Source organism: Patiria miniata, unplaced genomic scaffold (genome assembly GCF_015706575.1).
Source record: "Patiria miniata isolate m_02_andy unplaced genomic scaffold, ASM1570657v1 HiC_scaffold_1, whole genome shotgun sequence".
Classification (NCBI taxonomy): domain Eukaryota; kingdom Metazoa; phylum Echinodermata; class Asteroidea; order Valvatida; family Asterinidae; genus Patiria; species Patiria miniata.
This window is the reverse complement of record NW_024037047.1, coordinates 1,892,514-1,916,707: the sequence shown is the minus strand read 5'-3', so window position 1 is coordinate 1,916,707 and position 24,194 is coordinate 1,892,514. Positions and strand designations below refer to the sequence as shown.

At 40.2% G+C, this 24,194-nt stretch overlaps 1 protein-coding gene across 1 annotated transcript in view; it reads right to left on the bottom strand.

The window, feature by feature from the left end:
* Positions 1–24,194, bottom strand: part of LOC119725389 — a 34,742-nt gene that overhangs the window by 1,041 nt on the left and 9,507 nt on the right. The window lies entirely within an intron of this gene.

Here is a 24,194-nt window from a genome sequence, read left to right as displayed (position 1 = left end):
TCCAAATTTAGAACAAGGTTAATCAGTCCGAAGGTTCAATAGTCCGAAAGGAAAATAAGGTTCAACAGTACGAAGGTTCAATAGTCCGAAACGAAAATAAGGTTCAACAGTCCGAAGTTTATTATTCCGATTTGACTATAAGGTTCGATAGTCCGAAAATACTATAAGGTCCGATAGTCCGAATCGACAATAAGGTCGGATAGTCCGAATCGACAAAACGGTCCGATAGTCCGAATCAAAAGTAAGGTCCGATAGTCCGAAGTGTCATACTGACGAACCGTATTGCCCATTCGGACTATCGAACCTTATTGTCAATTCGGACTATCGAACCCTACCGTATATTCGGACTATCGAACCTTATCTTCTTTTCGGACTTTTGAACCTTATTGTCGATTCGGACTTTCGAACCCTATCGTATATTCGGACTATCGGACCTTCAGATTAATTAACCTTGTTCTGTTTTCGGACTAATGGGCCCTTTGGACTATCGAACCTTCGGACTATTGAACCTTCGGACTATATGGCTGTAACCGTTTATACAGCGTATGTAGCAATTTATACAATGTATAAAATGGTCGAACCTTCCCGCTAACTGAATAAAAGATACTCACTAAATAAGCAGTATTTACATAGAGCCTATGTCCGGATCGCGCGCTATTAGTCTGACACAGAGCTATATGTTCGCGTTCCCTGAAAAAAACAGTGCCGACGGCGGATCATGAAAAGTCTGAGTATCACCCCTTATCCACTGAGACAGTCTCCGTTTCATGTCTGATATATGTCATTCAAAATTATGCGATCTTTGGACTCGGACAATCGGAGTCGACTTTACTAAATCGTGAAGTCATTTCATTCCCAAATCATGACTAACAGTTATTTGATTGATTAATTCGAATGCAGTATTTTTGTAATACAGCAACAGCTGATCACAAATCGCGTAACTTAATACAGAGCACGTGACGCAGCCTTTTTTCGCTTTATCTAGGTTTTTTTTTAAATCCTTTTGTCGATTATGCGTCAACAGATTCGCTGATTAATTAATCAAGACCCTGCCTCTTGACCTCCTAGATTTTGACCAATCAGGGGCGCTTTGTATATCGGGTTTTCTGTCATTCACCCGTTTCACGTCATGGACGATGTATAAAAAAAAAACATGTTACGCACTCTGTATATTGTTACGCGATATCGCGCCCGGCTGTTGTTGTATTACAAAACACTGCATTCGATTTGACTGATCAAACCATTTTGTCCTGATTTAGGAATGAAATTACGTCACGATTTACTAAAGTCGACTCCGATTGGCTGGCGCGCGGCTTGCATATATCTGCATGTTTAGACATATCTGACGTTATACAGGATTTGGCTCCCTGGATAACGGGTAATACTTGGACTAGTCTATAACGCGACAACTGGTGAATGACCAAAGACCCAACGTAGAGAGCGCTCGCTGATTGGTCAAAATCTAGAGGTCAATATGCGGTTGTCTTGCATAATTATTCAAGGAATGTGCTTAAAAATAACAGGTCTTGGCTTTCGCCATGGTCTATTACATAGACTAGATTATGACTGGATGATTATAAAAGGCTCCAAAAAGAGTCCATTTCAGATGCATCCGGACACAGCTAGCAATTCTATGACGAAGGCCCCCTTAAATTATTGTGCTAGCTACTGTACAGATAATGCGTCACGAGGCAGTACAGCTTTGTACAACAGTTCACTGACTTTTTGACAGACCGACCGACCAACCCACCCATCACCCAACAACCCATCGACAGACCCACCCACCGACCCTCCGACCGAACGACCGACCGACCAGCTGACTGCTTACTCCAAGACTAACTCCAAGACTGACTGTCTGACAGACTAACAGACTGACAGACTGACTGTGAATTCTGACTTGGCATGGTGGTTGCATAAGTGTATTTTAACTCCGGACAATTTCGCATCGAATGTTTCGCGACGCGAAGATGAATGCGAATATCCGATCTGACGTCAGGACACACTTGCTGCAAAATTCGCAGGAGTTGAAACGTGTTTTTGAACTTTCCAAATTCGCAGCGCAAACAAAAGTGAGGTGACGTCAGAAATTTGCGTATAGGGTAATTTTAGAACATGACGGGATGCTTTATATCTCCAAACACCGTTTTGTGTATTATGGAGTTTTGGTCATAATGATGAACGCATTCAGCTATATCGTGTAGCTCTGATTGACAATAAACTCTTTGTGTTGACGTGTACTGTGGGTTCACAATGCTTCCGTGTTTCGCAATAAATCTAGGTTTTCCCCATGGCAAGTGAGCAACACATTTAGACTGGTTAAAGATATACCATTGAGGTCATCTAGGCAATCTTAACTACAGGGCCTGCGTTATTCGTTGCTATATCTGCCCCAGTGAGTAATGAAGAACTGCTTCAAGTTTAGGCTGACTATTTTTGGATGCATGACATCATCTCTGATGCTGTTGCGCTCTGTAGACGCTGCTCCATCACCTCAGTTCATTCCAGGCATTTCACACCCACGGTCACAGTAGACAGCAATTGTACATCATACTCAATCGCACAGTTCACAGATTAGCTCTTGGTAAAATTGTAAAGTACCTTGCAGCAAATTTTATCACACCAGTTAAAACCAGTTGCGCTTCCGTAGATGAGACTCTACAACTGGCAAACCGAAACACTGACCGCAGCAGTGCGCGTGAACGAAACTCTACAGTTACACTGAGTTCAAACCTCTGAGTAACCTCAGCGTATAAATATCGTTTCAATCCAAAAGCTGAAGCAAAATTCTTGAAGCAGATTTGAGTTTGATACCCGATGGACTGGTCCAAACGAGCATCCAAGCCAATGACCCAACAAGCAAACTACGAGATTTCGTCATGAAAGAAAACTAACTCAAGGGATGGCCACAATGACAAATGTTATTGCTGGTGAGTCTGATAAGTAATCTTCGATCAATCATTCCTAGTTAGTCGGCGTGCTGTTTACAATCGATTACATATCCGTGAACGGGTGTTTGTAGCTAGTCTGGTTGATTCCTCGACTTGAAAGTTCCCTTACGCCTATAAATTGCTCCGTTTCGTCCAAAGTAGGGTCAGGGAACCAAACTACGAGAACAGCATTTTTTTTCAGCCTCTATGAACACAATACTTTAAGAAGTTCAGTGAAACGAAAATACTAAACCCAATTTCATTCATGTCTGAAAATCACAGCAAAAACAAATTTTGTTGCATAACTGTCACCATTAATTAAGGTAACGTGGACGGGAATTTATTACTTGAAGATTTCCCATTTTACGTTATTCTGTAGAACGGCGCTTGCTGCAGCTGACGGGAGATTTGGGAAAATTAGAGGAAGCTGCTCTAAACGTGATCCACCAGAGACAGTCAACTGAAACTACGCTGAGAGTACTGGCCTATGGCCTTTACGTTAAGTATCGACGGACACATAAACTCAAGGTGATGTGAAAATTGTGTATTATTTGTTTTTAGCTTGAATTTGTTGGATCATTTGTTTTGATTTGTTAGTTTTGAGATGGGTCAGCGTGAACTCCCCCTTGCGGACTGGAAGCCAATGCCCAGCTTACACGCATGGCTGCACAGCGGCCTAAGTCCGCTACCATCTATTGGGCGAACGCAGCGCGTTCCCGCATTGAAGCACGACTACATGCATACCGGTGGGGGGATTAGCGGAAAGCGCGTTTGCGGCCACGGCCATCATCCGGGCGCAAGGGGAAAACCAGTTATATTTAAGCCCCTGTCACACCTTTGCGTATCCTAATTCCTTATGAGTTCCTTATCAAAAAAATTCAATATGCAGCCGTACGCTCAATTAACGTCGAAATGTTTTGATCACTTTGACTTATGTGCAGCGCACATCTAGCGTACAAGTAACGAATTCAGCGCATCCATTGCGTATGAGATGCGTATGAGTTGCGTATGCAGTGCACAACATTATTTTTCGGGCTGCGAATGTTTTGATCACTTTGACTTATCTGCAGTGCGCATGCCGAGCGTATTCCGGACGCACCCGAATTATGCCGACCGCATGCTTGACGCACTTCTGAGTGTATTCCCGCCGCATTTCCGCCGCTCGCCGTTCAGCGTGCGTTGCATCTGCGCTGCAAGTACGCTATGTATCCGTCCAATACAGGCGGCTCATATGCTGACGAGGTGCGTCACGAACACATAGCGTACTCGTAACGCACTCGACCGATGCGGGACCGATGCGCTGCGTATAAATCCTGCGTACTGGGCCGTACCATGCGTATATCTGCGTACATAAAACGATAGAGATGCATATGAGGTGCGTACTGTGCGTACGACAGCGTATGAAAATATGTCAATGCGCAACTCATAAGGAATTAGGATACGCAGAAGTGTGACCGTGCCCTAAGTCTCACTGACTTCTAAACTGGACTTGTGGAACTTTTCCACGAATTGAAGATCGCTTGCTTTGAAATGTCGTATCACCCTAGCCGCACGCGAACGCGCAGTAAAAACGATCTTTGTTTTAAGGGTACTATGTTTAATGGTTCTTTTAATGGTAGTGTTGGATTGTATTCTAAAGATTTAAGCTTGTACAGAAACAATAATTATATTTTCTGAACGCTTTATTTTTTTTAATCAGACGTCAAAACCAAATGAAAATTGATTAATGGGGGAAATGTTACACAAGAAAAACAAAATGCCGAAAAGTTAGTTTTGGGGAACAAAGATGGCGGATGAGTTTCTTTAAGGCGTATTACTCAACCGGCAGACAGCCCAGTTAGTATCGAGGTCAGTGATTAGGATTGTGAAATCAACTATAGGTAATAGGGTAATGGTGAGGTGATGAATGCCGTCACGTATGGTGCGCTTGGACAGGTAAATTCCATACAGCTTTATTAAATTGTTACTAAACTCCGGCTAAATCGGCACTGTCGGGACCCGAGAATTTGTGACGACTTAAGCGAATGCCTATAAATGCTAGTCGTCCTTTTGCCGACTTACAAGAATGGTCTTTTGCACACATGGTTTATTGCACTAATTGGCTTCGATTTACCCTGGGTTATCTCCTTAATGCTTGATTTAAATCCTGCAAATTAATGCTCGAATTGTATCATCACGTTTGGGGTGTTGATAGTGGAGACCACGACACATTGGTTCGTGCACAGTAACGAATTAAATGCGTGCGTGGTCCGATATATACCACGTACGTATTGACTGCAGCAGTAGTCGAGCCATTCAATAAAGGTTGCAGTCTTGCAGACCAGTAAATCGGTCCGAAATTGCCCACACCGGCCAAATCACGATTTGCATGCCCTCCAAATCTCCAGTATCTTCAGTTTTTAAGCATGCTGTGGGCCATTAACTTTAGGGTTTGTGAAAAATATGGGTGGAAACCGTGCTCATTTTGGATGAAATTGAGACCCTTAACTATTTTGCAATGGAGCGTAGGCATCGTTTTTCAATGGCGATGGGCTTCATGACTGTTTTCAGGGGTGATCATCTTCGAATGGAAATTTCTCCTAAAGGTCATCAGTTGACCCCCCCCCCCCCCAAAATTGAAAAGAAAGTGAAAGATGATGAAATGACCTTTAATTTGCTGTGTGTCTCGAATACCTTGGAGAGTTGTAAGTGTTTCCCCAATGTCTGAAGTGGGAGCATTTACCATTGGGGTCATATGCAACCATAAGATGATCCCCAAAATAGACAGATCGCGTGCAGCGTAGAGAGGGTACTGGTATTAATACGCTCACGATGCATGTGCGATATATGCAGCAATGATCCTTCCTATAGCGCCGCGTAGTGGTATGCAGTAGGAGACCCCTTTTCGACACCGTTGCAAGCAGCGATCACGGGCCGTGCGAAAACCACTTTTCACTCGACACTTTGCAAACCGCAGCACAGGAAGTCGATGCCAATGATCCGTTGAATGCCGGCTTACACAGCAAATTTTGTAATGCTTTTTGTATGGAAAGGGGACCAGGAGTAACACGACGACTTGAGCGAAATGGCGACTCGTAAAAGCCGATATAGAAATTAAAAAAACCGATGAAGATGCATTACGGACAATCGAAACTTCATTCAGACGGCCGACTTGAGCGATTTGACGAGTTGTAAGATGTCGGTTTAGTCGGAGCTTCCTGTATTACTAATTTAATTTAGCTTTATGGTAAATTAACACCTTTTTAAAGAGGTTGTGGAATGCTCGAAGACATTTCAGTCATTTTCCGGGTATATGTAGCCTAAGGTGTGATGAAATAAAAACGACTATTGTGTCTGTCATGAAATGAGTACAAAAGGTACTTTTGAGAGCTGTTTTTTCAAGTTCTGTCATACCTGTTTCGACCCGAACGTGCACTTTGTGTAAAAATCGTCATTGCGGGCAGCAAATAAAAAACAGTGAATCGTGACGTAATAAACAGGACTTCCGATGCAGAGTAGCATACACGAGTCCTGTTTATTACGTCACGATTTACTGTGTTTTGTTTGCTGCCCGCAACGACGACTTTTACACAAATTGCACGTTCGGGTCGAAACAGGACCTGAAAAAAAGAGCTCTCAAAAGTACCCTTTGTACTCATTTCATGACAGAAAAATAGTCGTTTTTATTTCATCACACCTTAGGCTACATATACCCCAAAAATGACGGAAAGTCTTCGAGCATTCCACAACCTCTTTAAGTGTGGTATAAACCTGTCCACACCATGTCATAATAATGTGTTGCTTTTATCCAACAGATTTTCGGAAGTATAGTTGGAGTGGTAGCATGGCTCGTGATCTTCACGGTTTATATTGGAACCAACACATTTGGACAGTTTGTAGGCTCTCACACTGTTGTCGGTGTGAGCGCTATCCTTGCTACTATTTGTGACTTTGCTGTCATAATAGCGATTCTTGTTTTCTCGTATCACTGCAAGAAATTCTAAACGCGCGCCAATGAAATAATCTACGACGAGAGAAAATCACGCAGAGAACTTAAAGATGCAACCAGATTGGTGATTGACACTTGGAGAGACGTCACCAGGGCAATGGGAGTCTTCGAAGTGGTTGCTCCTGCAGCCAGAAGCATATACGCAGAGGTGGATTCTGTCAATGATCTCTTTGGTGAAGGACCTTCCGATGTTCACATTTATTACAGATATGCCGTACGAGAGGGCGTACTGCAGACAAAGGTGGGCGCAGTTTGCGCGAAACTTTACACAGTTTCTCGTGTGTTTTTCGATGGTAACTTGTGGGGTGTTTTCTATGCTTTTAATCTGACGCTTTTGTGTCATGTGTGTACGTTGAGAAAGTCGTGCTTAAAACAAAATGGAAAAATTCCAGCAGTTGCAGAAGACGTTCTTGCAAAGGCCGACAGCCTTGCATGCCCCTCAGAGCATTTCGTGCGAGGTAGTGTGTTTCGCGTCAAAAGTCAGATGATGGCTAACCTGGAGAAAATTGTGGGCGGGGAAACAAGTGGGAATGGGCCTCTGCAGTGGGCGGGGACTGACAGCCGAGTGCAGGTTCTTTATTTAAACCGGCGGAGTATGAGCTCACTAATCGGACACGACGTATCTATGTCAGGATATTGTAGCAATGTGTAGTGTACGTAGTGAATGCCTCCGGGTTCTTTTTAACTAATGCATGTACATGGTAAAAATTTGACACTTTCTGGGTCAAAATGACACTTCTGTGGATCATTTTCCAGCTCATTTTGACCCCGTGGCCGTGGCCAAAGTGTAATATTGACCCCGAAAAAATATTAGGCTAAATAGATACCGGATTTATCCGGACTGGCTTGCTGTCTGAACGGTTGGCTGTCTGGCGGTTTGACTGGTTGGCTGGTTGGCTGGTTGGTTTGCTAGCTGGCTCTCTATGCAGACGAAACACATGGTTCTCACTTTGAAGTATTATATAAACTTGTAATTAAGAAATACTATTTTTAACAAATGAAATCAAAATCCTTATAATTAAAAAAAAATCCAATAATTCAGTAGGAAGTGGCCTGGAACCGCCTCAGATTGCTCAACAAAACTCTGAGAAACCACAAATCCCAGGTCCTATATGCATCGAAAGTTCAAATCACCTGATTGTTATAAATCGAACTGGTCCCTCACTTGAAAAATACCTGGTCAGTTTGAGTCGGAATTATCCGGGTTCTATTTGTACTAACACTACATGGTCAAACAATGACACTTTGATGGGTCAAAACGACACTTTTGTGGATACTTGTCCAAAATATTTTGACCCTGCAGCCTTGGCAGAAGTGTCATTTGGACCCTGGAAAAATAACCAGGCCAAGCATAACCAAGATTCCGGGTCAAATCTGACCATGGATTTTTATGTAATAGGCTATACATATAGGCCAGCCTACTGTCCTCTTTGTATGCATCGCTGGCTGGCTACCTGGCTGGCTGACCGGTTGGCCGGCTGGAGGTGGGCTGGTTGGCTGACTGGCTGGCTGACCGGCTGGCTAGCTGGCTAGCTGGCCGGCTAGCCGGTTGGCCGGCTGACTGGCTGGCTCCCCGGCTGGCTTTCCGGCTAGCTGGCCGGCTGGCCGGTCGGAGTTGGGTTGGCTGGCTGACTGGCTGGCTGGCTGGCCGGCTTTAGGCGGACTTGCTAGCTGGCAGGCAGGCTCCCCAGGTGGCCGGCTTGAGACTGGTTGGCTGGCCGGCTAGCTGGCTAGCTGGCTGGCTTGCTAGTACTGGCTATACGGGGATTACCTTGTCTGGTTCGCATGATATTTACTTATATTTGGGTCTTAGGATATAATACCTGAAATTGCACTATTGTAAACGCTTAGTTAGCATTGGGAAATTTCAGTAATACCAATTGCAGGCATTGAAGTCTTTCGAAACAACAACTCAATTTAACTTGAATAAAACGCAACTAATAAGCTTATTTTAGATGTGTAGCGCAATCGTCCGCCAAAAACGGGGACATCAATGAGAAAGCTTACCTTTGAAATCAAATAAAATGTTAGCTGATAGAATGCTAACTTACACAGAATGATGCGACAATTATATTTTTTAAATACTTTCTTGGATTGTAAAAACAGGTGTAAAATTATATTTTCAAAATACTTTCTTGGATTGTAAAAAAGGTGTAAAATTTTAGTTTTAAATACTTTCTTAGATTGTAAAAAGTGGTGTTAAAAAGGTGGACAGAAATGGAATATTATTTTCGCTTACAATTCCCATCGTAAGACGTGAATAAACCTATCGGATGCCATTCTATTCAAAGTATACTATCGTAATTTCGATTCGTATTACAACATCAAATCCTTGGGTTGAAGTAAAGGTGGTTCAACACTACAAAAACTATAGGTTAAATTTAACACCGGCGGTATATACTTGTATTGGTCTTGGTTTTATTTATCAATGACGGTTCGCATGAAAATAAATTTTCTATAAATATTACACATCATCACAAATAACTGGAGAAATCTTAATTTAATACATATTGTATTTCTTCGGTTGTTTCTCGAAAAACGCGGTTGTTCCTTTTGTTCCGTAGTGAGGAAACATCCGGTTGAAGCTTTGTCAGTGGTGGTAACCACTAGTTATGTGGCGCGCCCTCTCTCCATGTTTAACATACATTTTTAGTTGATTAAAGTGTGCAGGTGATTTTGTTTGTAGTTATGCCCTTGAAACGAACGAACTTTCTATTCAGTAAAACAGGTATATTTTTTTTTCAGAATGTGTTGCTTGTGCTCCATGAAAATTGATTGAGATTGTATTTTTTGCGTTTAAAACACCATAAGACCATTGGTGTACATATTTGACACCAGTGGTCATATCACTGCTGTGAACTTGGACTTTACTTTTTTTGCAGTGCACCGTTTCCCCACACACTTTAATTTGCCATATGTTTGTTTGCTCTGAACATTGCTTAATTTACAAGATTCTCGACATTAGACCTTATGCGTATCAGCCATCTTAGACGGCAATGCCTTTGTTTTGCTGGGAAATGCATTAGCGAACCTTTGTGTGTATGCGGTTGGTAATGACTGACAGTGACAGAGTATGTCCTTAAAGATAGGTCTATTTGACTTCAACATGAAATCAGGCGAGTCAGAGGGGAACGGTTTTGTATCGCTGTGATAGGCCTGAGTAAACCGAATGTTCATTCATACATTTTAACTGAACCAAATTAACACTGAATACCCACTAAGATACCTGTAACGCATGAGGGAGATATGATGATAAATCTTAAATCTCAAACGCCGTGTGTGCTGACCTTGTGTTCGGATACTTGAATATACTGGCTGTTATAGAGATCTATACAACACCTAAACATATCATCAACATTTGATTGATGGGACGTTGGTCGTGTTTCACTCGTCCCAACGCACGTACAGTGACGCTGCACGGCCAAAAAAATATTAGAATTTCCATTCCTGGGTAACTAAAACTTCCATTGCACGGTCACACTTTTGACGGCTCCGACCAATCAGATGACGAGGATTGTTGTTTTTAAACGTTGAATACAATATATAACGAATGTTTCACCTTCGTGCAATGGAAAAAAAATTCGATTATAAATGAAATGTTCCATGCCACTTGGCTTCGCTTTGTGGACTGGAACAGTTCATCCATCACATCAAGCAGTTAGTCTCACAAGCATTCGTTATTTGTGTACAGCTATTGTACTGCGACTGCCAGGCAACATGCTACTTGTAATTCTATTACTCAGAGTGAATAACCCCTTTAGTATTGTGATCGATATATGCTACATATACAATAGGCAATTAGGCATGACACAGGTAAATTCCCTGTGCAGTGATGATTGCGGCACAACACTTACGTTCCGTGTTGATATTCCTACATAGGAGATTTAGTATGACAAACAGGTTCAATCCAGCAATTATCGGGACAATCATTTAGTTGCTGTTTTAAAATTTCGAGAAAGTCAAGTTTAGTGGAATGCAAACTTAAAGGCGTGCATACAAGATGCAGCGAAAAGCACAGTTTGCCTACCACCATTTGTGTTAGGTTACGTGTAGTCATATGGGCTAAGGTGAGGATCAGGGGATGTTTGCAGGGGGGTCAAACCCGTCAGATTCTTTTTATCAGCAAATCAGCGCTGAAAAGTTTGCAACTAGTCTCCGTAAAATCGAAAAGCGTGGAGGTGGGCTGGGGAGAGGCGGGAGGGGAGGGGGGCTGGGGGGAGAGGCGGGGGCTGATATTCCACAGTCATGCTCACTATCACACAAGCGTGTGCAATTACTTATACCCCCGCTGGCTACGCCACTGTGTCCGAGTGTTGCGGACAGGAAGACATATAGGTAATTGTTATTACTATAATTGCCATATTATTTTTTTTATTTATTCATATTTTGGTGTCAAAGCAGCCCCCCCCCCTGGATCTGCGCCTAAGGTTGTGCCACCATGGCGCCGCTAGTAGTTAGTATAATAATGCAAACGGTTTAATTCACTGTTTGAAACACAGATATATCAGATTTTATACAGAAGGACATGTTTCGCAATCGTCATGAGGTCGTTCCATATATCAATGTCATTGTTTGGTCTAGGAATTCCCCTTTAATAATATTGTAGAATTATTCACAGGAGTCTGTCAGTGGCCCTTTATATCCGAACGAATGCCCGGAAAAAAATTATGGCAAATAAACCGCTGACCTATTCAACTAGATGAACTTTGTTGTGATCTCCATGATCTTGGAACACTAAAAACACAGTTTGAATCAAATAACCCGCGCATTTTTCGCATCTGCTCTATCAACTTTGACCAATATTGTATGAATGGATTTTCCCGGTACAGTCTAATTTGTCACGTGGTATCGAGCTGAAAAAAAATACATTATTGCACGTCGTACTGCCTCCAGGGAGAGTTGAGAGTTGGGGACAGCCTTGGCACACATACAGCAAAATACGTCGCAAATTTGCATCATTCTTTCCGTTAGCTAAAATCTTCTCATACAGTTCAAGACTTACGAGGTCGCCAATAATGGCCTCTGGCGGTAGTGGTACGTATATGAACTTAATGATTATCCTTTTTGATGATTGAATACTGATAATTGTCGCTCCGATAGCATAACATTTTATGTTCGTTGTGCTTTCACTATTGTGTAAACAGTAGACAGCACAACATGTAGGCCTACATTCAACGCTATGTATCGCACCTGACAGAAAACCAATTACTGCAGTGTTCATGTTCATTTTTAGCCTAGGCTTACATAGCTTTTGATTTGAATACAGAGGTAATTCCATGAGAAAGTGGACACAGCAGAGAATAGGAAAATTTACAAAATCTTCAGAACTACAAGCATCACAAATCGAATGTGGAATCAAATTAAAGGGAGCTACTCGAGCTTTCATTTGAGTGGGATGTGCTAGTGAGAGAGAAGGTGGTTACATCATTTTTCGTTAAATGGATTTCAGGTTGATAATTCGGCACATTGTTTTTACAAAATGTAAAATGCCAGTCTAATTGCGTGGTATTGGTTTTAAGGCTCAGAGAAAGTTTCACTTTTTTATGCTAAACATGTTTTTGTTTTAAATTGAGTTGCTTTTATGTTCATAAACCTCTTGCCAAACCATTCTCTTTCGTTACATTTAGTGATTAAGTCGCAGTGAACTTGAAGGGACCTTCTGTCATAAAAAAAAACAATAAGCTTTTATTTCATAGGGTACCAATACAAACCGTGTTACTGTAGAGGTAACAAAACCAATCGAGTTACTGTGGAAAAAGCACACTGAGCGATTATTTTATGGCTTTTTCTGTATATGTTCCAATAATGTGACAAAATGCTTTATCTTCTTGAAAAAAAAATAGGTCTCACAGAGGAGCAGAAAAAGGAAGGAGAAAAGGCAGTAGTGAGGGCTGATTACATTTATCTCCAAAACAGCATTTTAGTTAAAGACTCAGAAAACACCAATATTACGAGTAAGTTTTGTTGGTTTTATAGTTCTCTGGTTTTGAATGTCAATGAAGTTTTCAATCTAGTTCTAGAATTCATAATAGCTTAGAGGAAAGACATTGCGGATTATTTCAAGGCATGTTAGCAAAGTTAACATTGAAATTTCTGAAATTGTACTTCATTTAACAGTACTGCCAATTAAATGCTGGAGCAATTCGGGAAGACATGTTCGTGAGAAAATTAAGAAAAAGATAAGAGAAAACAGCCTGCCAGAGGACATAGTACAGTTACTCAACGATTGCGACGCCATCCTCACTGATGTGGTGGAAGGATGTATGAAGCTTCTGCTCGGTTTCAGAAGCGTCGAGGGGCTGACGAAGTTCTGGGAGAAGTACTCCAGCGGAGAAATTCAGGAGCGTCTTGGAAGAGAATTGGGGATTGGTGAAATTAAGATTTCGGAAGAAGATTACCGCAGGGCTCTAGAAATCCTTGAAGATGCAAGATTTAAAAAAGGTACGCAATCCCATAGAGACAAATTACCATTGGAATCGTATTACTAAGACGATGCATAAAACTTGTATTCTTTAAAAATGTTTCTAAAAACGTTTTCTTTTAATTTAATTTCAATTACACGAAAACGGTCCGTTTGACATAAATCATGATAAAATCAATGTTGAGTGAGACATCTTTTGAAAAGAAGGAAAATTAACTAGACAGAATCTTTAGGCTAATGTGTACTCGATTTGGTTTTCTTATTTATGTAGAAAGCCTAAAAAAAAGTTCTCTCAGAAATGGGATGCTTTTGAAAAGGCAGCAGGAGAGTACGTTGGTGCTCGTGAAAAGACAATATCAATCCTGGAGAGTTTGGCAATCAAGGTTAAGGAAGCTGACAGAGGAAGAAACCTTGCGAAGGTAATCATTTAACATCAATTCTTATAAATGAGACAGAAGCCAAGTTCTTTGTGTAGTATTTGATCTTAATCCATTCAGATTTGGACTGATTATTTTCGTGTACTCAGTTCTCTAATGAATATGTTATTTTCGTATTGTATCGGAGGCACCCAAACTTCATCCTCAGCTATTCTGACATGTTTATTTTGGGTATGTTAGGTGGCTGCAGGGCTAATAACTGCTGGTCTTATCGTTGGTGGATTAGCAACAGCGCCCCTTTCTGGTGGAACGTCACTTGGAGCGTCCCTTCTTAAGGCGGGTTCTACCCTGTTAGCTGGTGGTCTTATAGCCACGGGAGCCTGGGGTTTAGCCGCATCCTTTATTCCGCTTGTAGCTGAATGGCATGCACAAACACGCGCCAAGGACATTTCAAAAGAAGATAACAAGGCAACCCAAAATTATCAACGCGCATTGACAGAGCTGAATTCCGCTGGTCAGAGAGATGAAGGCATTTGGTACAAGTGACGTCAACCGTCCTAGTGCCTTTAGAATCGAACGTTCGTCGCACCTTTTGTTCGACTTGGCAGCAGATCCCGAGCTTCGCCATCGCGTGAGATCTCCTGTGGCTGATCTGTCTGTCGTGGAGATCCCACCAAATTTCGAGGAAGTCATTGCCCCTGCCGTCATCTACCAGCGTAGGCAGCTCAGTAAAGTGGTGGATGCACTTCACAATGTCGTTCAAGCAATTAAAGGCCCTTCTGAAGAGGAAATCCGCACCCTTCTTGATGATATTAGATCTCACATGGTAAATTAGACCAAAGTAACGACAAAATGGCTTTGGTGTCAACACACTTTCGTCTGATGGTATGTTTGTACCCCTTTGTTTTGCAAAGTTATTACATTTTTGTTTAGAAATGAATCAAAGCTTGTATTTGTGTTGCTGAGCAAGGTAGAGCTGAATTTTTAATACTGTTGTGGAAATGTTTGAATTCTGACAAATATAGTGCGGTGATAAAACTTTGGCAGCCTTTCGGCATGAAGTAGTTGTTCTACTTAAAAACAAAAATATGTCAACTTTTATTCATAAACATTATTGTCACGTAAAAGCGTGGTGTGTCGTGGCACTAAAAACTACTTCAAATTAATTTGGGGAGCACAATGTTTGAATTTACACATAAGTTTCGTCGGTTGCACCACAAACCAACGTATTGCATTTTTGTGTGTTTTTTGAGAAAAACCGATTTAAAGTTGGTCAATAGTTTGTAGGCTCATCCCATACACTCCCTGTGCAAGAATTCAAACTGTTTCATTTTTGCTAGTAAATTATAGATTAAAGTTTATTGTTTGCAATCCGTGTGCATCTGAGATGCTTAGTTTTTAAGAAATTTAGTTCCCAGGATAGTCGCCACTTCGAGAAACAGATCGTGATTATCGTATGTCATACAACGCGCGTAATAGTGGCCGTATGCCCGATACGGAGATACGTCGGTTTCGTGAAACGCTAAACGGTGACATCATAGCACTATGGGAATTTGCGTGTAAAGCGGCGTATCGCAATACGCCACTCCGTGGTGCAGCACTTTTTTTTTATATTTTTTTTTTGAGATTTGCCGCACAGTCAAATTAGCGTTCTTGGTTAATTAGAACTCATATCGGAATAAAACCTTCTGAGAATGAGCACATTGATGAAATAATAACGTTAATGACAAAACTCATTTTGGCAAAAAGTCGAGATACGCCGGTTTGTGGTGCGACCGACGGTTTGTTCATATCCATTACATTCTATCTTTTCCAAACATTCAAACAAGCCAAACGATCGCCATGTCTGGGTCGTCAAACAATTATGCATTTGTGTTGAGATAGTTGCCTCTGCAGGTTTTACTAACAAAGGCCTACTGGAATTGTCATGTTGCATTTTTTTTTCTGATAGTGGTAAAACATAACGCGTGTTGATTATGACTGGCTGAAGAAAATCAAAAAAAATCATTTTACTCAAAACTAGGAAACTGTTTAAGAAACCAATCCTTTTTTTTTGCTGGGATTTTACACGAAATGAAAAGAATCAGATTATAAACAAAAAGGTGATCAGGTCTCAAGGGGAAAACGATCAATCAAAGAGTTCAAATTATGAACATGGTGGTTTTTTTTTCAGCAAAAAGGACAATCTAACCTGAATCTAACGTGATATGCCTCCTGGTATTGATTACGTTGTGTGATTTCGTTTGTAAATTGGCTGCTTTTAGTAATGTAATTTTTCGATTAAAATTGATAATGATAATAACGCTTAAAAATGCTGTTGTATATTTCAATTCAATTTGAAATTTTGATTTTGTTTGGCGTAGATAGGGCCTACATATGCTAACACAGAATAATGTATGTAAGGTTATTTGTGATTTTGATCGTGTGTTATTTTGAGTTCTTAAATCCTATGTAGTATTTTATACTCATTAAAGGAGAGCATAGACCTACATGTACTATTTAGACAGTATGTTAGTTCGTAGAAATTAATGGGCAGTGTTAATCAGCTTTGATCATGTGTATTTCAATCACGAAGTCATGGAAAGTTAGGGGTTTTTTTCAGTACCGACCACGAATTGTATTATCAAATCATGTACAGTTAGCAAGTGCAATTGCACAATTGATCTATTGCGGTTTATGGGCTTTATCCAGGAGTCAGCCATATTAAATTGAAAGCGAGTTAAAATCTTCATGTTTGGAACTTGCGAAGAGAAATGAAAGCAATGCCACAATTGAAAATAAATACCAGTCTGCTCTGATCATGGGCGTCGCCAGGAATTATTATAGAGGGGCCAAAACATATTGTTTTCCAAACAATTTTTGTATTTCGTAACGTATTCTCGATGTATCAGTTTAAGAGGGGGGGGGGGAGGGGCGGGGACATTTTGCCCCCCCCCCGCCCCCGCCAACCCATTAAATTTACACCACTATGACTTTGCACCTCTTTTTCTTTACTTTCTTTCCCTATTTTTTCCCTACCTTTTTTTTTGGGGGGGAGGGTATTTTTGCTCTTCGGGGGGGGGGACCCCCCTTCCCCCCCCCCCCCCCCCCGCAAAACCCATGGCTCTGATAAATAATTACAATTTGTGATTAATCAGGTCCTTATTTTTAAGCCACATTAACACACGAAAAAACAACGGTGAGGCTAGAATGCATAAAGAGTCGGGCACCATCCCATTCAACAAATCACGAATAATATAATACATTTAGGGAACACGACCAAAACGGCTTCCTCTTAAGGCCCATAGAAACTGACTCCTGTTTTATATTGTTGTCATGCATGCGGGTGACTGTGATTGTAGCCATGCAGGCAGTATAGGCCTACACGCTGTGGTTGGGTGAAACACTGTTGGGCAGTGATGTAACATTGATATAAAAATGCATTAATTGTTGGTTAATTCGGGTAAAAATTGATCAATTATTGAGATGAATTTCCGTCAGAAAAGTTAAGAAAGTTGTTGGTGACCCACTTCCAGCTTTGTTTGAGTGCGGTCTTTTAAAGAGAATGTACAACATTTGCCTTTGCTACAATTTTCAGAAATAAATGGATTTGGAGGATTAGTATGTATAGCAAATATTGTTATACTGACTTGTTTCATGTTTTGGGTTCGTAGATGCAGGAAAAACCAAGAAAACCAATCATATTCTTGTAGTCTGGTTCCCCGTCGCCACTTAAGATGAACCGGCGCAATTTATAGACTTTGGGGAATTGTTAGATCATGAGAATCAGTCTAGCAGGCTTGCAGTCTTCACAGGTGTGTAAACAATTGCAGAGAAAACACAGACGCACTTAATATGAAAAAAAGGAGCACTTTTTGAAAAAAGCCAGCTTTCTCCAACGCTGGTCGTCAGCACACCAGGAGCCGGAACCTTAAAGGATGCTTTAGGCTGTCATTCCCCAACAATTCAGTGAGATATTTCGTGATAATTTGATCATTTCATTTTTTATGTTTTCAAATGTTGCAACTTCCCTTTAATTATAAGCTGACATGTAATCATGGAAACGTGTTTTTTTTACTTAAATACTTCAAGGTCAACAAAGGCTTAGTCATTCTTTGTTTGCATTAGCTGTCCATACCAATCGATCATTGTTATTTCTCAACATAGTCTGATTTTGAAATCTCACATCAGAAAGTCCCGACTAAGCATTATTAGATATGGAGCGTCGAAAGTGGACAACCGTATTTTATCATTTCATTTATCATTTTGATGCGTCGTCAAATTTATTGGCTAAAACCTAAAACCAAGTTATGCAATTGAACATTTTGGACAGGATTAAAACCAACATCACATCATCCACAGTACATGTACTACTTATATACTCGAGTAAATATTCATCAGTTTACATTCAATATTTTTAAAGTGTACACAACAACAAATCCACACCAATTTCTTTCAGATTTTTTAATAAATCCAATGTCTTGTCTGTGACTTCCAACTATTCCAATTAAACTAGTCAAATTATGCGTGTCTATCACATTAAAAACTGGTACAAGTTGCGTAATTGAGAATAATTGAAGAATTAACCTTTTCCCTAGTGGAGTAGGTTACAGTGCTGAATTGCATTGCATTGCATATTCGTTTGGTACTTATATAACGTAAAAGAAAATGTGGATCTCCTTTCTCAGTGGCATGAATTTATGTACTGTATGTCACTTCATGGTTCCCCAGGGTTTTTAGTTCTTACAGCGCAAAGAAAAATAATCCTACTTTACAGACAGGTTTATTCTTTTCAACAAAATTTCTAAACCGTCAAGTGGGCCCAACATGACAAAATATGCAAAAGCACAGCAGCTCTGGGTTATGTGCGTGGGTCGTCCAAGAGTGCAATCGTTGTCTGTATAGATTGACCCCTTTGCGCTCCTTAGCAACTGCCCATGAAATCTGTCTGGTTTCAAAATCGCACGACGACGGAAAGTCCCTAATAATTTTTTTTTTTAGACTGGTATATGCATGTGCAGTAGTTCAAGTAGTTCGGTTGTCTCGTTGTTTCTAATTATTCAGTAAGGATTTTTCTTGAGTGACTCACCTGGGAATTAGAGTCTGTTTATTGTAACTATAACCTTTGGCAATGTGCCAAAACTCACGGGTCTAGTATGATGCTGGTCTCAGAGTGGGTACAAGCTATGAAGTCTACACAGAAATTAAACCGATTTAGCATGATGGATACGAAGTCATATTCACGGGTCTAGTATAATGCTGGCCTCAGAGCGGGTAAAAGTTATAAAGTCTACACAAAAGTTAAACCCATTTTGCATGATGGATACGAAGTCATATTGAAATACGACAGTCATGCAGCGGTCAGTCAGTCAGTCTTGTCAATCAGGGAGTCGTCTATCAGTCTGTATACCAGTCTGTATGCTTGGGAGTCGGGGAGTCGGTCAGTCAGTCAGCCAGTCGGTCGGTCGGTCGATTTGTGTTTGTTTTTCCTTTGCAAATTTCCGTTCAACCATGGAGGCAGGCACACATATGTAGTTCATTGTATTTAAAGGGGTTCAATGCGTACCGGTAAATGATAAGTGGTAGACAGCTGGACTTTGTGATATTTGTTTTATTATCATCCGTACCTAGGTTACATTGTATTCTTGTCAATTGGCTTCTTTCAGAAGAGTTGAAGTAATAGTTTCGTGTATTTTTTAGTATTTGTTTAAAGCAAAAAACAAGTTTGAGTTATAATGTGAATTTGATCATTGTGTATGTTGTTAAGTGACATCATTTCGAGATCAGATTGTAATGCTCAAAAAATCTAATTATCTGTAACAGGTTCATTTTTGACTATCATTTTTCATAAATCACCTCAAAGTGGAAAATAACTACTTATAATATTGCCGTTTTGACGAACTTTGTAAGCTATAATTTCTCAAAATATAAAAAAAAATCATTACAAAAATAGAATATTAGGGTACTTTTTTGAAAGATGTCGATAATTTTTGAAAATCAGAGCATGTTTTTCCAGTTATCTGAAAAACTCACCTCAAGTTGGTAAAACAAATTGAAATTGTTGCATTAAAATTTAATTTCAAGTCATTGTCACCAGAAAATACAAAAAGATGCATAACACATTGGATTAAAGATTGTAAATTCTTCAGTGTTAGGTTTTGAAAAACATATAATCGGTAACATTTTGACGGAAAATCATATCCTTAATAAGTTTGCATACATTGAGAATTTCATTTGATTGCATAATTCATAAATTGAGATTATATAGAAACGTGGTCAATTCGCAACACAACTGTACTTTATTTCGGTCCGGCTGAAACTGCAATATTATCATTATCAATATTATCTTTTTCCTGCATTATTATTCAAGTATTTGTATAAATACAACATTGTATCCCTCAGCTTTCTCAACCAACCTGTTTTGGATAGAACATTTTACAACGGTGATATTTAGAAATCCATCATTTATGGTGCCATATGAACTAATCTTCTCAAATGTCGTAATCAGTGCTCCAAAAGTGAGCAATGGGAAATGGAAGCAAAAAAACATCTATAAGTAAGCATCAACTATAGAAAATTCATCGAAGGTAATAATGTTATGCGTTGTTTTAGGATTTTTACATGGAACGCCATGTAAATCCTATATTGATGCTCTTCTTTTTAAAATTTTAAAATATGAATATATAGCCTCACATTTTGAGATTTTGTAGCAACGTAACGAATTAATCGAGTGGATAGAAAGTAAAAAAAAAACACGCTGCTTAAAGTCACCCGAAAAACACACAACCAAGCAGGTTTTTGTAATATGAAGCTTCCTTTTTAATTTTTTTATTTGTTATTTTTTTCATAGGATCAATGGTACGCATATCATGCATTAAGGTTTGAAAACTTATATGCAATGTATGATTTTGAGGGATGGAGCATCAATAAAAAATATTTGAAATGATGAAAAGATTGCTCGAGTTTGTAGTAATCTGGTGATTACAGCTTGATATTCCATTTTGCAACATATTTTTTGGCTGAAACTGCCATTACTTAGCTTTAATTTCTCAAAATAAGCAAAAGTGAAATATGACAATCAAAAATGAACCTGTTCTGTACTCATGTACATGGAATACAGTGTATAGGTATTATTGTCGCATTGTGTTAGGAAGTATGAATTACTATGCAATTGTATTATCATATTATTATTTGTATTTGAGTTTGAAATCATGCATATAATCATGAAGGTAGGTATCATTTATATAGTAAATGTATTGATATCGTTTAATCATGTAGAGTAAGCAACTTAAATGAGTGCCTAATTTCCGATATGGATGTAAAGACAGAGAGCTTTGGATTCCCGAAGCTTACTTCAGGCTCCTATTGTATCCGATAGTTGCCATGGACTATGATAGATGCGAATTTAGTTTAGGCAAGACATCCCAGCTACAGTTAGGATACTTTTGAGACGTTGTTGGCAGCAGACAGACCGGTCCCTTTTCCATATTTGCATGGCGCACACTAGCTTGAATTGAAAGAACCTGCCAAAGTCTTCCATTGTCCCCCCCCCCCCTAGTTTGCCATTCCCCAAAGAAACTTAAACGAAAGAGAAAAAAAATTGGGTGAACGAAAGAGGAAACGAGAAGAAAAAATAGAGACTGGAAATAAAATACATGTATACATCGGACTGGATACGCTCGTAAATGACCTTATTTCACGCGGCTTTATTCTTATACTAGTTTATTACAAACAAAATATATTGCAGACAAAAAGCATAAATGGTGACAATTACAATATTTACAAAAAAAGCTCAAAGTTCATGCACACAAAAAGTTCGGGAAAAAATACGATTTTAAAAGATAACAAATAGGTAAAATGTTAACACAAGCCATTTAGATCACCTACACAACACGACCCTACCCCCCAAAAAAACAACCCACAACAAACTAACAAACAACCCCAACACTCCAGCAAACAACTTAACAACAAACAGACATGCACTACGTGCATAGAAATTACACACATCACTTATTGAACATTAGCACGTAAATAAATGGTTTTAATGTGTCAACATCTAATGATGTTCCCGTCCCCAACCCAACCCCTTCGACCCATCCCCGCTTTTTGATTTTGCCACGGCTCTTCTGTGTTGCCCCAAAGCAATTCAAGGCCAATAGCAAGTTATGGGATTGACATTTTGGACAGGGTTAGTACCAACATTTTATCTACAATACATGTACTTACAACTCGAGTAAATATTCATCAGACTACATTATTATTGTTAACAAGTGTGCAAACAAAAACCGGTTCAGATTTTTTAATAAATCCATGTCTGTGTCTAGGACCACCGCAATTGTTCCAATCGGAACGTAGTCACAATTGGAATATTTCTCATAAAGGCTTTGATTCAAAAATGTACTTACAGAATTCACCATTTGAGCTGGTGGATTAGGTTACAATTGCAGTGCAGTGAATTGTATTGAACCCTAAACATATTCAGTTGATACCTACATAATGTAAAAGCAACTTATTTGCTCTTCTCTCAGTGGCATGAATTTATGTACTCAGTCGTGTCCACCCGCAGTCCATTAATCCAGCTAAATCACAGCCAGTTTTTAGCAGCTGCTGAGCAGCTCTACAAGCACTCATGTCTTGCAGTTTGTTGGTTGGTGTATTTGTTGGCTGGTTGGTTTGTTAGTAACACACTTCACGAAATGACTTTTTGGCCATCAGTCACCTTGTCCCTTAGGCCCTCGCATGAACACGTGCCTCTGTATCATGACCCTGAATTTTGACAGTTGTATAGGTCTCCACTAACCAGCTATTAAATTATTGCAGTTGTGGATCATTGGGTCACAAGAGTCAACAACCACATGTTTGTACTAAAACACTTTGCATTATTGGGACTGGCACTAATCTGCACACACATTGGTGTTTCACATGTACCTAACATACAGCTATAAAACGCTCCATGCACCAACCGACATTCAACAGATACGAATCCTATATTTCAATTGACAGTCACAACCATGTTAGTAGTAGGGCATTATAAACAGATTTTTACATCATGTACATGCCTTATAGGCCACAATAGGTCTACAGTTAGGCCGCAGGTTCCGGAACTTGTTTTTCAACAGCATTTCGAAACCGTAAATAGGCCCTAAAAAATGACAAAAACTAACTACACAAAAGCAGCTCTGCGTTATTGGCAGGAGTCAACTGAGAGAGCAATCGTTTTGTTGCGTGCATGCATGTGCTACATAGCAACCGCCCACGACATTTGTCTGATCTCAAAATCACACGTACACAGTACATGGGAAGTCCCTAATAAACACAATAAGACTGGTTACGTGCAGGGGCGGTATAGTTAAAAAAAAAATGAAATGGGTTGTCACGTTGTCCCTAACTTTTCAGCAAGGATTTTTCTTCCAAGCCCCACTTGGGAATCTGTTTAGGGACCGTTTATCACCATGCCGTTTGGCAATGTGCCAAGACTACTCGCCTAGTAGTACATGGATGATGGGGGTCCGCTCATAAGTCCGACGCCTCATAGGTCCGACACCTCATTAGTCCGACAAAATCGCAACCCCAATAAGGCCCATAAGTCCGACGCCTCGTAGGTCCGACAAATTAAACGCCTCGTTTTCCCAACGTCGGACTTATGAGGCGTCGGACTGATGAGGCGTCGGACCTATGAGGCGGAATAAATAAATGTTATGCCTCCGACGCCTCATGAGTCCGAATTTTGGACTTATGAGGCGTCGGACTTATGATACGGCCCTGTAAGATGCTGGTCTGAGAGCGGGTAGAAACGTAAACTAATTTTAAATAGCTTTTCTTTGAATGTCTTTTATTGTATCTTTTCTACTTTTATTATTATTATTATTTATTCGACCTCAACAGAACAGCAACAAGCAATCAAAGCGGCACAAAATGTAAACAATTGAATGACAAAAGAACGAATAACCAAATACAACAAATAGCCAAAAGGGCAAAAACAGAACAAAATGAGCGGAGGGCAGCCAGACGAGCATGGAGAACGGATTCAGTGGAAAAAAAAAAACCGAGGAGGGTATAAGAGGGTAAGAGAGGGGGCATGCAAGTAAAGGTACTGAATCTTAGGAAGGACACAATGAGTAAACTGCCACAAAAAAAAACAACAGTTTTATGCGGGTCAGGGACAACAAAAGTAAACTAAATAACTGTTGCTCGGAAGCATGTTGTCCCAGACATAATACGACAAGGACGAGAAATAGCACACAAATTAACACAGAGTCGAGGGGAGGGGGAAGGACCAGTTCCTACACTTGCATGCTCCCTGTCAAAACCGGGAGGAATAAAATTAAAAATCATGGCAAACAAAATCAGACGTTTAAACAGAATCTTTAGTTGGCGGAGAAATGTTGTCAGAGGACAGATCACAGCAGCATCCCGGATGTGAGATGGAATATTATCCCACAACCTTGGGAATCGACGGGAAGGAGAATGAAGCAGCGAATCTGTGCGCGCAGGAAGATGGC